Here is a 15049-nt window from a genome sequence, read left to right on the forward strand (position 1 = left end):
TGACCAGGGAATTTCTAACACAGGTTAATTAAGCAGGGTTAGGCAAAAATCAAATCTCAGAGTTTTCCTACTCTTTGCCAATATTAAAACAATTAAGAGAAACACTAATAAATGTAACTTTTAGGACTTATTAGCATCCAAATTAAGATAGCGACCCCATGTAACATTAACATGCTGTTGCAATGATTTTATGTAAATTTATGCAAAGTGACTTCAAATAGGTCTTCAATACTGCTCAGCAATCCATCTGTGTTACTCTAGAAACATCCTCTCTCAGTTTTCCCATTGGTTACTTCAATTTCTCCCTCTTTTCCTATATGGTACTATCTTTGCTGTTACATTAGAGGCAGTTTTTTTTTTTCATTTCCTATCCATGGTCGCTGTTCCAGTCTGTGTGATTGGACCCCATGACACTTTCTCAGGAACACCACCCACTTCATATTCCTCAAAATTCAACCACACTTTCTCAGCTAGATCTTTTTCATCAACATGTAATCGTGCCTAGGACTTTATCCCATGTTATCCTTCACTTAGGGCCTTATCTTTTCACCATGCCACAATCAATCTTTCTTAGAAACTATATTTTGCTGTCTTCATTCTCTCACCTCGTGTGCACTTACTAATATACTCTATGCCAACACAACTTATGTACCATTATTTTATGGAACGATCCTTTCTAACAAAATGGCCTCCATTTTGCCAAATCTAGGGGACAATTTTAGCACTCATTTCAGTGATTTGATAGTATCTAAAACTTAACTGTTTACTCTTTCTTGAATTACCTTCTTACCGCATCTCCCATGATGTAATCCTTTGTATAATACCAGAAATTAAAGTACCTGACTGAAAGCAACATCCATAGGAATGAGAGAGAAGAGAAAGAGAGAGAGGAGAGAGAACACATCACCAATAAACGGGACTGTGGGAAGATAATTATGTAATTGTTTCAGAGACTAGCATTTGTCTGCCAAAATCCCTTCTCCCTTCTTTTGTAGTATCTGGGCATATTATGATTCAGCTGCATTACAGTTTTCAGCCTTCCTTGTGATTGGCTGGGGCCACATGTTGAAATTCCCTCAAAAGGTATGTGAGAAGCACTATAATCTTATTATGAGACTTCCCACATGCCCTGCTCTGTGCTCTTTCCCCTTCCATGTTGGGCACATTGAGGTTGGCAGGGATACAGTCACCTTGGGTCTTTGAATGACACACATCTCACTGTCATACACACACATCTCCCTGGATTGTTAAATTGTCCCATAGACTTCAAACTTTCGGGTGCATTAGAAATATCTGGAAGGTTTATTTAAACACAGACTCTGGCCCTAAGTACCAAAGTTTCTGATTCAGTAGATCTAGAATGCAGCTCAAGAATCTGATTTTCTCATGGCTCCTGTGCTTAGGAAGAGTTGCCCTAGATAACTACATAGAAAGAAATAAACACCTTTTTTTATTTTTCAGCCATTATGTTTTGAATCTATTACTAAAGCACTCTACCGTCCCCTACCTAATACAGAAATGATGTGAAAACTTGGTCAAAATTATGTTATTTTCATGCTGGTATGACCAACTAATTTGACACAAAATTCAACAAAACCTTGTAAGTATATTGAATGATTGCAAAATGAGTTAAACTGTTTAAATTCTTCAGTTTGTCATCTTCCTGTAGATTGTCCTATTTTCCCTACAACTGACCTCAAGCTCCCAGGCCACAGTATGCTGTCCAAAGATATTCAAATGTGTGAATAATTAGAGAATTAAGGCTTAGATTAGATGAAATAGGAGACAAAAATGGAGGGGAGGGAGAGGCGGGGAAGCACTTCATGAAGAAACATGATTATGGATTTTGAAAATAAAAAATAGAAAAATAAAATTTTGCTGCATAGTTTATCTTGTATTTTGGGGTGGGGGTGGGGATGGAGTGAAGAAAGGAAGGAAAGGGGAGGAATGTGTGCTGGTTGGAACCAGCGTACAAATTACAAATGCTCTTCAGTGTATGAATTCATTGGAGAGGAGTCAGAAGAGATAGTCCCTGATTCAAATTCTGTAACTCATTAGATGAGAAACCTTGGACAACTGACTTCAACCATGAAGGGGGTGACCTAAATGTGATCCAGGATCCCAGCCAGATTTGACAATCTGTGACTCTGGTCCTGACCTGCTTATTTTATAACAGAGCAAAGGAAAAAATCTTTATTGCCTTGTAATGGCACATGCACAGGAGACTCAAAACATTTTTTATGAACATATACTAGTATGCATTTTTATGAAGTTTAACTAGCGTAGAGACTTCCAGCTTTAAGCTTGACATATTTTAGTTTATACGCCTTGAATATTTTATTGAATACAATTTAAGGCATAAAATGGGAAATGGAAAAATGCTATTTCTTAGCGATTTCCAAGTAGTACAGGATAAAAAGAGTTTTCACTCTTTTAAAGCCAATTTTGTGTGACAGCTTTACTAATATTTAGTGTTTCATGTGTCTCGGGTTTAAGAGATGCTTTTATTTAATTGTCTTCTAAATGTCCTTGGGCCATTTAATGACTGAACACAGGTTTTACTTTTCCCATTACTATTCTTCATCCATTTCCTATAACCAGGATTGAGTTATCTAAATTGATAGTCTCTTTATTGGTTGACATTTAAGATACCTTGAATTTTTCAAGAGACAATTTAGACAAAGTAATTATCTCCAGCATTTCTCCTCTCCTTTGGTTTGAATCATAAACCTTAAAGGCCACACAAATATTGTCTCTAGGCTATCAGAGACACCCTAAATTTGCTCCTGTCACTGTATTTTTAAAATATCTTATCTTCTGAATTACCTATTCCAAGAGAACAAAAAGGAAAGATTTCCATGTAAGAACAAACTGTGGCAAGTTAGGCAAACCAGAAATTAAAAGAATACATTGAAAAACACCCACCAAAAACATCTAAAGATAATCTGTTTTTGTAAGGCAGGGAAAGAATTGACGGATGACTAGTAAAATGAATGCATTATAAAAAGTATAACAAAGGCACATTCACTGAAAATAAAAGACACGAGAGACTAAGTTCTAATGTTAGGGTGATGCATAAGGAAATTGGGAGCTGAAATGCTGTATATGTAGACTACTTGACAGTAATGGGGGAGATCTGATTGCAAGTCCCAGCTGTTCCATCCACAGCTCACGAGGTCATGCTGGTTTGTTGAGTGAAGTTTGACAAAGATGTTTTCTGAAAGTCCCTTAGTTTTTCACCAACTATTCCTTTTAAACTTCCTTTTGGATCAACCTTCCCTGAACCCTTGATAGCACATTATGCAAATCTCATAATTTCTAAGTCATTTCTGTTTCCTTTTTAGTCATTATGACTCACTGTCAGTTATTCAAAAGTTCACTCCAGTCTAAATCAGAGCTTCAGTCTCTCATTCCATTCGAAACTTCTTTCTTCTCTATAACTCAAGGCTGACCCATAGCTCTTGTGAGAAAGGGCATTTTGACTCTTTTTCCCCCCCACTTTCCCTCAACCTTCTCTTCTTTCTTTTCCTGCTTCCTCTTAGAGTCAGGAGAGAAAGATGGAAGAGGAACAAAAGCATCTCTTCCCTCCTATTTTTGCCACCTGGCCTTTGCTGTCTTTGCACAACAGCATTTATATTCATAACCGATAGCTCTCTTAGAGCGTATGTGTAAATTTTTTCAGCGGGCTAGTGGAAAGCTTCATAATGTAAATACTGAAACATGGGTGTTAGGCTCTGGGAACGCTCCTCTAGGTCAGCTTCCCTGTTTATGGGGCACAGTCAAGAAGACTTAGGCTGGGCTACTCTATTCTGCCTCTATTGGCCCATGAATCCAATGATGGGAGGACAAGCCACAGCCCCACCTTGGGTCTCTCCACAGCAGTGGATGGTTTGAGCCATATATGCTCCCACCATAGAAGACTCCAGGCTAAGCCTTCCTGGGCATGAATACCTCAATCCTGTAGGGACTCTGGTAAGCACTGTCCTGTGCTCTGCCCCAAGGGAAGCTGCAAAATGACACTGGAAGTTCTGCAGCTCATCGGGTTCAGGCACAGTGTGAGAGGGAGTCTGCCTCTCTACTGCCAGGCTCTCCTAATGCTTTCCTTGGACCACTTTCCTTGGGAGGGAAAGAGCTTCCATAGCCCAGTACTCTCTTCTGGACTCACAGTGCAACCACCCAGGGGAATCCTCTATTTCCATTCACTCCTCTAGACCTTGTCTAGGCTGAATGGGGTGTGATTGTAGCAGGTAAAAAGACCTTCCCTACCATCTCTTATTAAGTACTATAATAGTTACTGACAACGACTGGACACTCTTTAGAATATGGGAACCATTTCTGCCATGATAAGCTCTGGGGCATTGGCTGAGAGTATAGGACAAGAACATTGAACTCTCTGTTACAGCGGTGCTGTCACATTGAACAAGATGCCCGCGCTCCCCGCCTGGGCTGCTGTACTGACTTCCTGTTGGTGCTACAGCAAATGACCACAAACTTGGTGGCTTCACACAATGCAAATGCATTCCCACCGCTCTGGCGCCTCAAATCAGTTTCACGTGGCTGAAGTCACGGTGCTGACAGGACAGGTTCCTTCTAGAGCAGCGGTTCTCAACCTGTGGGTCGAGACCCCTTTGGGTGTCGAATGACCTTTTCACAGGGGTCGCCTAAGACCATCAGAAAACACATATATAATTACATATTGTTTTTGTGATTAATCACTATGCTTTAATTATGTTCAATTTGTAACAATGAAAATACATCCTGCATATCAGATATTTACATTACGATTCATAACAGTAGCAAAATTACAGTTATGAAGTAGCAACGAAAATAACTTTATGGTTGGGGGTCACCACAACATGAGGAACTGTATGAAAGGGTCGCGGCATTAGGAAGGTTGAGAGGCTCCAGGGGATTATCCATTTCCTTGACTTTTCTAGCTTCCGGAGGCCACTGGCAAGCATGGGCTCAGACCTCTTGCTCACATCACTTCAAACTCTTGTTTCCAACCTCACATCTGCTTCCTGTCTGATCTCCTGCCCCCCCGCTTATAAGATCCCATGTGATTGAAATACCAAGAAAATTCCTCTAGTCAGGTTCTGATCCAGCACCGCAACTCCAAGCAGCATATTTGCCCACGGTTCACAGCCTTATATGGTGGCTGCAGCTGCCTGCTTTAGTTCTGCTGTTTTACTTGTTGGGGTTAGTTCTCCTGTTTTCCATAAAAGATCTGAAACAGGCCTTCAAGTGCTCTGGTGACCAAGGTAAGCTTGAGATAGCAGTTGATTTAAGCCCTTTGCTTTAATTATTAGTTGGCTAAGATTACCTGCTTTTTCCCATACAGACACGTCCAGTGAAAGGCTAGCTTCTGCTAAGACAAGCATTCTTGGCCAGTAGTCATATATTACACATGAAAAAACAGCATCTTATAATTATAAATTGTGATTTTAAATAAAAAGTGCATTTTTGGTTTTTATTTCCCAACAGAAAAGAACCCCTGTGATTACACAGGCCCACATGGACAATTCAGGATAGTCCCAACATCTCAAAACCCTCAGCGAGATCATATCCAGTCTCTTTTTATTATCAGGTGACATTCACAATTTAGAGATAAAAATGTGAATATCTGGGGGGGCCAACCAATATTTAGTGTAATATTAAACTAGATAATATACATAAAAAAACCCTACCACAATGTCTGGCACATATTAACCATCAGCATATGTTCCTTTTCTTCCTCCTGCTTCCTCATTCTATTTACAAGGTTGTGTAACTTTGGTTAAGGTACTGATCACTAAAGGGACTTTGTTGCCTCATCTGTTCAACTACATATACTTATAAAACTCCCTCTAGAAATATAATGATAAACAAGGCTGACTTAATCCTTAAATTGACATTCTATTCAAGGGAGCATACAATAAAATAGATACATCTCTCTATCTGTCTATCTATCTATCTATCTATCTATCTATCTATCTATCTATCATCTAGATCTCTATCTATATACCTATGAATGATATTAATTAGTGCTATAAAACAATTTAGTCAGAGAAGAAGAGAGAATGATCGGGGAGGGCAGAATTGCACATGGTTCATTGTCTCTGTTTAGCACCTGTCAAATGTCATGTCCATAGAAATAACTTGATTAGTCACATGATCTAAAAGAGTGGCCTTGCATCATTTTCTCTTTTTTCTTGAATTAAAATTTTATGGCATTAATTATGAACTCATAATTATTTATTTTACTTACTATTTTATTGTCTGCTCCCTCTAATACAATTTAAACTTCAGGAAAATATGCCTAGAAGAGTCTGACCAGAGTAAGAGCTCAATTAATGTTTATTGAGTGAATTAAGGGTATTTCATTAAATACTACTCATAAAATGTTATATATCTATTTTAAGAAACAGTGGTAAATACATGGCTGTTGTATATCTAACTGGTAAAAATATATATAAATAAATTATTGAATCTATGCAGGGTGGAGCAAAAGTAGGTTACAGTTATGAATACATGAAAGAGTTTATTTTTGTATCATTCTTTGTTAATTATTGTGTTATTTTCTATATAACCAACTGTAAATCTACTTTCCCCCACCTTGTATGTCATCTTCCCAAGTGTTGTAATGAAACTCTATACGTTTATGTGACTATTTATCAGAAATAATTGTTTTACAATGTCTATGCCAAAAGGTAAACTGAAGTAGACTTCAATCTATAAAATGTGAGTAGATAATCTGTATATATATAATTTCTTTAAAAGACCTAATACACATAACTTGGAAAAATGTTGAAAATGTTTCTCTCATAATTATTTTCTGAAAATTAAATAACTATAGAATATATGCAGGAGAGAGAGTAATTTACCATAGATAGGATTGGAAGTATATGGTATTACAGACATGTATGTAGATGTATCAGAATTATGAAAATATGAAAGCATATTCACTTTAGTTAGACTGAATACTTTAATCTCTGGCATTTTTATATGCAATTAATATAGATCATTCATAAAACATGTTTATTCAAATGGAAGCAAATAACAGCCTTTACATTTTAAAAGTATTCTAATTGTGATTCAACTCTATTTATACTGGTTTTAATTGACACTTTAACTTGGCATCATGTTTACAAACCAGCAACTCTTAATTTATGGTTTTCAATATGTTGGCATTTAAACTGATATCCTTGTTAATGAATTGTTGATTGAAAATAAAAACACATGGTACTTATCTGTTAGTTCAATTAGTCACCATATATATAATATTTTTTGCTCAGTAGTGGGATTCTAGATTTGGAAATATCTTTTCTTTAAAATTTTCTTTATTGATTAAGGTATTACATATGTGTCCTTATCTCTCCCTTGGCCCACCAACCCCCAGCCCCCCCCCCCCCCCCCGCTCATGCGCTGACCCCTCTGGTGTCTGTGTCCATTGGTTATGCTTATATGCATGCATACAAGTCCTTTGGTTGACCTCTTACCTCTCCCGCACTTCCCTCTGAGGTTGGATGGTCTGTTTGATGCTTCTCTGTCTCTGGATCTACTTTTGTTCATCAGTTTATGTTTTTCATTATATTCCACAAATGAGTGAGATCATGTCATATTTATCTTTCTCTGGCTGACATAATTCGTTTTGCATAATGCTCTCCAGGTCCATCCATGATGTTGCAAATGGGAGGAGTTCCTTCCTTTTTATAGCAGCGTAGGATTCCACTGTGTAGATGCACCACAGTTTTTTAATCCACTCATCAGCTGATGGGCACTTAGGCTGTTTCTGAATCTTAGCTATGGTGAATTGTGCTGCTATGAACATAGGGGTGCATATATCTTTTCTGATTGGTGTTTTTGATTTCTTGGGATATAGTCCTAGAAATGGGATTACTGGGTCAAATTGGAGTTCCATTTTTAATTTTTTGAGGAAACTCCATACTGTTCTCCACTGTGGCTGCACCAGTCTGCATTCCCACCAGCAGTGAACGAGGGTTCCTTTTTCTCTATATCCTAGCCAGCACTTGTCATTTGTTGATCTGTTGATGATAGCCATTCTGACACATGTGAGATGGTTGGAAATATCTTTAGGTAAATAATATTCAACAGAAAAAATACTGCTTGTTTTAAAAATTATCTCATTCAAGTATCCAATTTATTATCAAAACTGAGGTTGGTATACATTATCTAAATAAAATTCAAATATTTTTTCTAAAATAAATATTGCCAGACCTACAAAAACTGAAACAGAGTTCATGTATTATTTAAATTATCTCAGATAGTACCATTTGTTTCAACTTTTTATGTTATAACTCAACTTGACTGTTTTGGGAGAATTGGTGAATTTGAGCCCTTCAAATTGTTTACAAACTATATTTTTCCATGATAAGAACTGGTGGATGTGAGTACTCCAAATTGTTCACAAACTACATTTTCCTATGTTCAGCAAAAAAAAAAATATAGAGGGCATCAGGATTGGTGATCCTCAGTGAGTATAGCCTTGCAGGCATCCTAACTCCTTACGGTTGATGTGCTCAGAAGGTGGTGAGCAGACTGCATATGCAGGGAGATGCCCTGTCCAGTTGTGACAAGCAGTGAGTGGAGGCTCACCTAACTGCTCACTCTCCTATGGCAAATTAAATATGACTACAAATGCTTTTGTACTCTTCACATCAAGAGCTGGGAACGCCTGCTCTCCCCTTTAAGTTGGGTTGGCCTATGACAATTTTGACCAACAGAGTCTGGAACAAGTGAGCCTATTCCAGTTTTGTGCTTAGTTTTATGAGTTCAGACAGCTTCTATGTTGGTCTTTGGGAGCCCTGAGCTTCCTCATAAGTAGTCCTACTATCTTGCTAGACATATCATATGGTGAGGCCTTGAGACTACATATGTATATGAAAGTATCTCTACTAAAAATCCATAACCAATCAGCATAGTACCATTTGCTCAGCTCCTCTCAGCCTACTGATCTAAAGTGATACTCTTTTTGTATAACCCATTTTGTAACAACTTCATTAAGTAGCCTATAAAATTCTGTCATAATCTCCTATAACAAGCTAAAAAACCTTGACATTATATTACAGGTGTACTCCTGGAAGCCTTCAGTCAATAGGCTTCAAAACTACCTAAACATGTAATCTTGGCCTAGTTATTTAATAGTCATGAATATCATTTCTCTTTTCTTGCATAAACCTGTATATATCCATATATATATATATATATATATATATATATATATATATATTAGTAAGTATTAGTAAATAGTGGATATTTATTTTATTAATATTTTAAGCTATTTTAAATATATATATATATATATATATATATATATATATATATCCTCTTAGAATTGGCAGTGCTCCTGATATAACTGCTAGTTTACTTCTTTTAAACTTAATATTTTTAGTAGCCCATGTCTAGAAATATAAATCTAAATGAATAGTCAGACATGGATATCTTGAATAAGGATGACTAATGCGAATTTGGATTACAAAATCTATTTTGATTAGAACATTTTATGAATGTTCAGAGTCCGGTGGCTTTTGAAAGCTATAAGTAAAAACTGGATTCAACGACCTTTAAATTTTTTCTGTCCTTATTAAATCATGTGTCTAGAAATGAAAAAGTCAGTGTCTTGTATTCTTGCTGTGGTCAGAATTTGATCAAGAATGTGAGACAGGAAGAAGAGGAAAGCATTAGAAGGTTTTTGAGACAATAAGCAAAATATTTCAATAAAATTATGGTAAAGTAATGAGCAAATGCAGAGCTTTCCTAATTTCCTGTGACAGTACACGCCGTTTCAGGTTATAATTAATTAAGGAGGAGGAGGATGCCAAGGTCAGGTTCCCTAGGAGGCAGATTCTGAGACTGACATTTGAGGGCACAAGGCTTGTTGGCGTAAAGCTCTCTAGAGCAACACCTGAGGAGGTGATTTAAGGAAGCAAGAATGGGCAGCGGGAGAAGATTGAACTGCAATGGGGTTAACACTAAGGACTGAGCTTACCTGTTGGGGAGCTCTGGAGTTGGGGTTGCCCTTCAGAGGTTTCGCAACTTGAGTCAAGGGGCCTTGGCCTCTGTACCCTTTCACGCTTCAACCAGTTTGTGGAAAAAGAGCTCCCTTTGGTAAAAGGTAATTCTTGGGATGGCCTTGGCTGTGAGCCAGGCAACACTACCAGCCTCTGTGGAACTCGTGCCTTGGTCCTAAAGGGGGATCTGGGATCTAGGCAGTGGGTCTCAGCATCCACTACAGTGAGTTCAGAACATTATCCACATTTGTGTGCTAAGGACAAACTATGTCCCATTTAACCTTTGAAGAAATAAACCAAGTAAATGCTATTTAAGATTTATTTAGGAAAGGGAGTCTATATCATTAAACCCAATGTTGAGACTGTCTTAACATAATTACCTCCTCCCCTTTTGTGCATATAGATTTTTGTACTGTGGTTTGATGGCTATTTTTACCTCATTTCTGGCTGCATTGACTCTTTGGAATGTTAAACCAGGCTTATGTGTGGTGGAGATGAATGTCTTCAGGACTAAATTGCCCATCCTTTTGTTCCTGCACCATATTTTATTTTTTGGTTCCTACTAATTGTTTTGTCAATGGCATAACAGTTTAGTTCTAATTTTGCTCTTTTTCTTACTCAAAATTGGTGGGAAGCTGCATGAGATAAATGGTACACCAAGTGCAGCCTAGCTATTAAATTATTTGCATGGAATGTTCAACTGCTTTTCCATGGAAGATAGGAATAGCTTTAGAGGTGTTTGTGTGAGACACACATCACTTACCAATTTATGAGCTCAAACGTACCCAAATGCATCTGGTTTATATAGGAGACTGCTACCACTTGATTGCTTTATTTAAATGGTATTTGCTATAACATAGTGTGAAACAACTATTTATGATATTTGTATCTGTTTGTGTTTTTCCCTCAGTCAATTTCTGAATGCCACTAAGTGCTGATCTACATTGGCCTATTTCCTACTGCAGTGCCCAGAGCAAGTCTGGTACTTTGTGAAGCAAACATGGGGCTTAGTAAATTATTTTTTGATGTGGATCATATGAGCAGGTACCAAACTCTTTTCTAATAAGAAATGCGAGTTAATAATGTACTCCATCATATTTAGGTATTTTTTTCATATTTTAGCATTAGTTTTTGTAAAATCACCTGGAAGTTTTGGGACCTTGTATGGGAAATACTAAGTAGGTAAAGATAAAATGCTACCCTACAAATATTTCAAGTATATATTTTTAAATAAAACACTTTTCTCAGCAAGGCACTTGAACTAGGATGTTCTTAGAGACAGAGAGAGTAAAATATGAGGCTAATGTTCAGCCCAAAATGATGGCTTTTTCTGCCCGAGATGAGTGATGGGCACTTAGTATATAACCTATGCTTCACTCCACACTGAGCACTGCCATTATTTATTCTGCCCAATGGAGTCTTTAAATTGACTGTGGAAGGTTAAAAGACCGTTTTAACTTATCTGTAAGGATAGAATTTGGGTTAACACTGTTCATTTTCCATTCTCTATTGAGACTCTAAAATCTCAGTGGGCATTTTATTTCATTATCTCATTGAGCCTAACAAATCCCGAGGAGTCAGTGGATGGCACCTGTGGACCACCTCTGTCACACCTTTAGGAAAGCTCTGAAGGTAATCCAATGCTAGAAATAGGGAGAATGTGCTCATAAGTTATTTGTGCTGTGGCGGATGTGTAAAACTCTCACTCTCAAATGCACTAGTCCTTGCTTACCCTAATTTAGCTAAGCAGAGGTAAACACTTTTTCTTTTCTGTCTCTGCTTTGAGTGTGTTAATCTGATTTGCCAGTACCAAAGTAAAAAAAAAAAAATGAAATGAACTGACAGATTTTTAGGACTTTTCTCACCTGATATATTTGATGAATAAAATGAGGTGATGATTAAAATTTTAAAGTTAATTTAAAGCTATTTATCTTTCTATTCTTTTAAATGTGTACATATAAGTCTACAACAAATATGACTGCTATTGTTAAGACTAAGAATTAGTGTTTTAGACTTTAGTATGATAGAACACACTTTTAGAATTTAGAATGATAGTAAGATGCACAATTTCACAAGAGCCTTAATATTATTTCAAGGGAGAGCCATTCATAGGCTCCATTTTACATGTGAGGCCTCAACTATGACAACTAAACAAATTACTTGAATCCACAATACATGACAGGGCCAGAGCTTAAGCCTTTTTAAAAATATATATATATTTCTTTATTGATTTCAGAGAGGAAGGGAGAAGGAGAGAGAGATAGAAACATCAATGATGAGAGAGAATCATTGATTGGCTGCCTCCTGCACACCCCCTACTGGGGATCGAGCCCGCAACCCAGACATGTGCCCTTGGCCAGAATGGAACCTGGGACCCTTCAGTACTTAGGCTGACGCTCTTTCCACTGAGCCAAGCTGGCCAAGGCTAGAGCTTAAGCTTTTGATTTCAAATCAAATTACTCTAAACCATGACACCTCTTTTTATTGAAACGCACAAGTCCACTGATCTAGTTGAAAAATCCTTTGTCTACACAAAACTAATTCACAATTACAGTGCTAGGCAAGGCTACTAACAGTTAAAGAAGGAAAATGGCAAGTAGTACTCAATAATTGGTTTTAAACATGTGAGGCGTGACATTTGTTTTGGAATTGCATTTCTAAACATTCTTAGGCAATACCACACCCTAGTTTCTTCTAAGTTAGTACATTTGATACATAGAGAGTAGATATGAAACAGACCATAAGCAAAGTTCGCAGGCCTAGGGACTGCATTTCTATCCCCAACACATAAAACAGTGCCTGGCAGATAGGAGGCCTATTACATGTTTATTGGGCACATGAGAGTTAATAGCATGTAAATAGCCCACCTATAGAATGATTTTTACAGAATCTCAGTTCCTTACCAAGTGAAATACACAATTTGGAAATGACTCACTGAGAGCTAATTTTGTCCACACAATACATCCTTTGTGTGAACAATAAATAAGTAAATATTTGATTGATTTAAAAATACATGAATTGAATTAATGTATGATGCAAACTGGGGAATCTGCCAGTTATCTACTTATTTGGTGTGATACTTTCTTTAACTCTTACTCAGACATACTGAGGAAAACTAGTACTTTAGATTTTAATTCATGTTTCCTCTTGATGGTTAATATAAGGCTAAAAAAGGCAACAAGAGAATCTTTCCTTGGGGGAAGCAAAAATTGCAATTCATTCAAACTTATGAAAACACAGTATTGATATTTCCTTATTTTAAAGACATATCTCTGTGGTTCTTCACTTAGAGCTTTATAATTTTCTACAATTTAATGGAAAGGTAATGCTTTAAAATAATCCTGCTTTGTTTCTGAAATAAAATGATTTTCGAGTTCATTTTGACAGAAAGCCATTTGATAATCTTATGTGTGACATTTTTATAATTATTCTCAATTATGTATGAAAAGTGAGCTATTTGCCTTATGAGAGAGGAACTTTTCCTCCACCCTCTAGGTTCTTCTGGCTGGTCTAATAATTAAGTCGACATGAGATAGATTAGCAAGAGAAAATAACCAAATTTAATTACATATGTATGTATGGGAAACCCACATACATGAGAGATTCAGAGACACCCCCCCCCCACACACCCCCAATACATAAGAGGTTCTGTGACAGAAAGAGAAAAGCAGGTACATATGGCATACCAAGTGGAGGTTTCAGGTGTCATTCACAAAACAATAATAAGAGCAAATATTCAGTAATTAGAAGTTTTCCCTGTCCTATAGATAGGTCATACAAGGTTATCTCGGGTAATAACTCTTACTATAGGCAAGTCCAACAATTTAGGTTCTTCTAGGTAGTTAAGGGAGAGGCAGACATTTCTCCTGAACCCTGAGGTTCTTGATTGTCTTCAACCCACATCTTGGTGAGCTCTGTTCTGAACCCCTTCAGCCTCATCAGATAATAGACAAAAAGAATTATAGGACTTTGAGTCTGAAATGGACCTCAGATAATCTGGTAAAGCCACTTTCTTATACATAAGAAAGAGAATGAGATCCAGAAAGATGATAGGACTTGCCCAAGGTAACCAAGTTAGATACTAACAGAGCCAAAATTAGAAGGCAGAAGTCTGCCCCCTATTTCAGTAGATGACTCAATCACTATAGAAATATGGCCCTTACAAATTATACCTTTTCTCTATATTTTCTCTATATTTAACCTATTTCCACTTCAGTGTTCTTGGAGGATTTGTTAATTCAACAAATGTTACACGAATCTCTAGCAAGTATCAGGCCTTATTCTAGGTCAGTGATGGTGGACTTATGACACGTGTGTCAGAGGTGACACTCGAACTCATTTTTTTGGTTGATTTTTCTTTGTTAAATGGCATTTAAATATATAAAAAATATCAAAAATATAAATCTTTGTTTTACTATGGTTGCAAATATCAAAAAATTTCTATATGTGAGACGGCACCAGAGTTAAGTTAGGGTTTTTCAAAATGCTGACATGCCGAGCTCAAAAGATTCGCCATCACTGTTCTAGGTACTAAGGATACATCAGAGAACAAAATGACAAAAATCCATGACCATAGCACTACCTATCTTACAACAAACGAGCTCTAAGGACAGGTTTAAATGTGCAAAAGGCATCCTTAGAACACTTCCGTCTCTCCATCTGTGAACACTCATGTCAAGGTGAAAAGAAAGGCATTTTTCTTGCCAGCTGATGGTCACAAATAGGAATAAAATATCCCCAAACAGGCACAGGCTAAATCCTGTATAGAGCGCGAACCTACAACAAGAAAATCTTCACTGCAAAACCTAGGTCCTCCTCACCCTTCTGGTCCGTTTTTGCCTTTCTCCACTCCAGACACCTGTGAATCAGGTGCTTAAAATCAACGCCAAGGGCAGAGACAGTAAGAGAGAAGGAGCTGAGGGTGGTTGGAAAGGAGGAGGCAGGAGAGGAGGAGGCAGCCCATGTTGCCTTGACAATACAAAAGATAAAGTCAAGGGGGAGGGATTGATATGCTGCTGATGATAATTGCATTTGCTAAT

Source organism: Myotis daubentonii, chromosome 10 (genome assembly GCF_963259705.1).
Source record: "Myotis daubentonii chromosome 10, mMyoDau2.1, whole genome shotgun sequence".
NCBI classification, from domain to species: Eukaryota; Metazoa; Chordata; class Mammalia; order Chiroptera; family Vespertilionidae; genus Myotis; species Myotis daubentonii.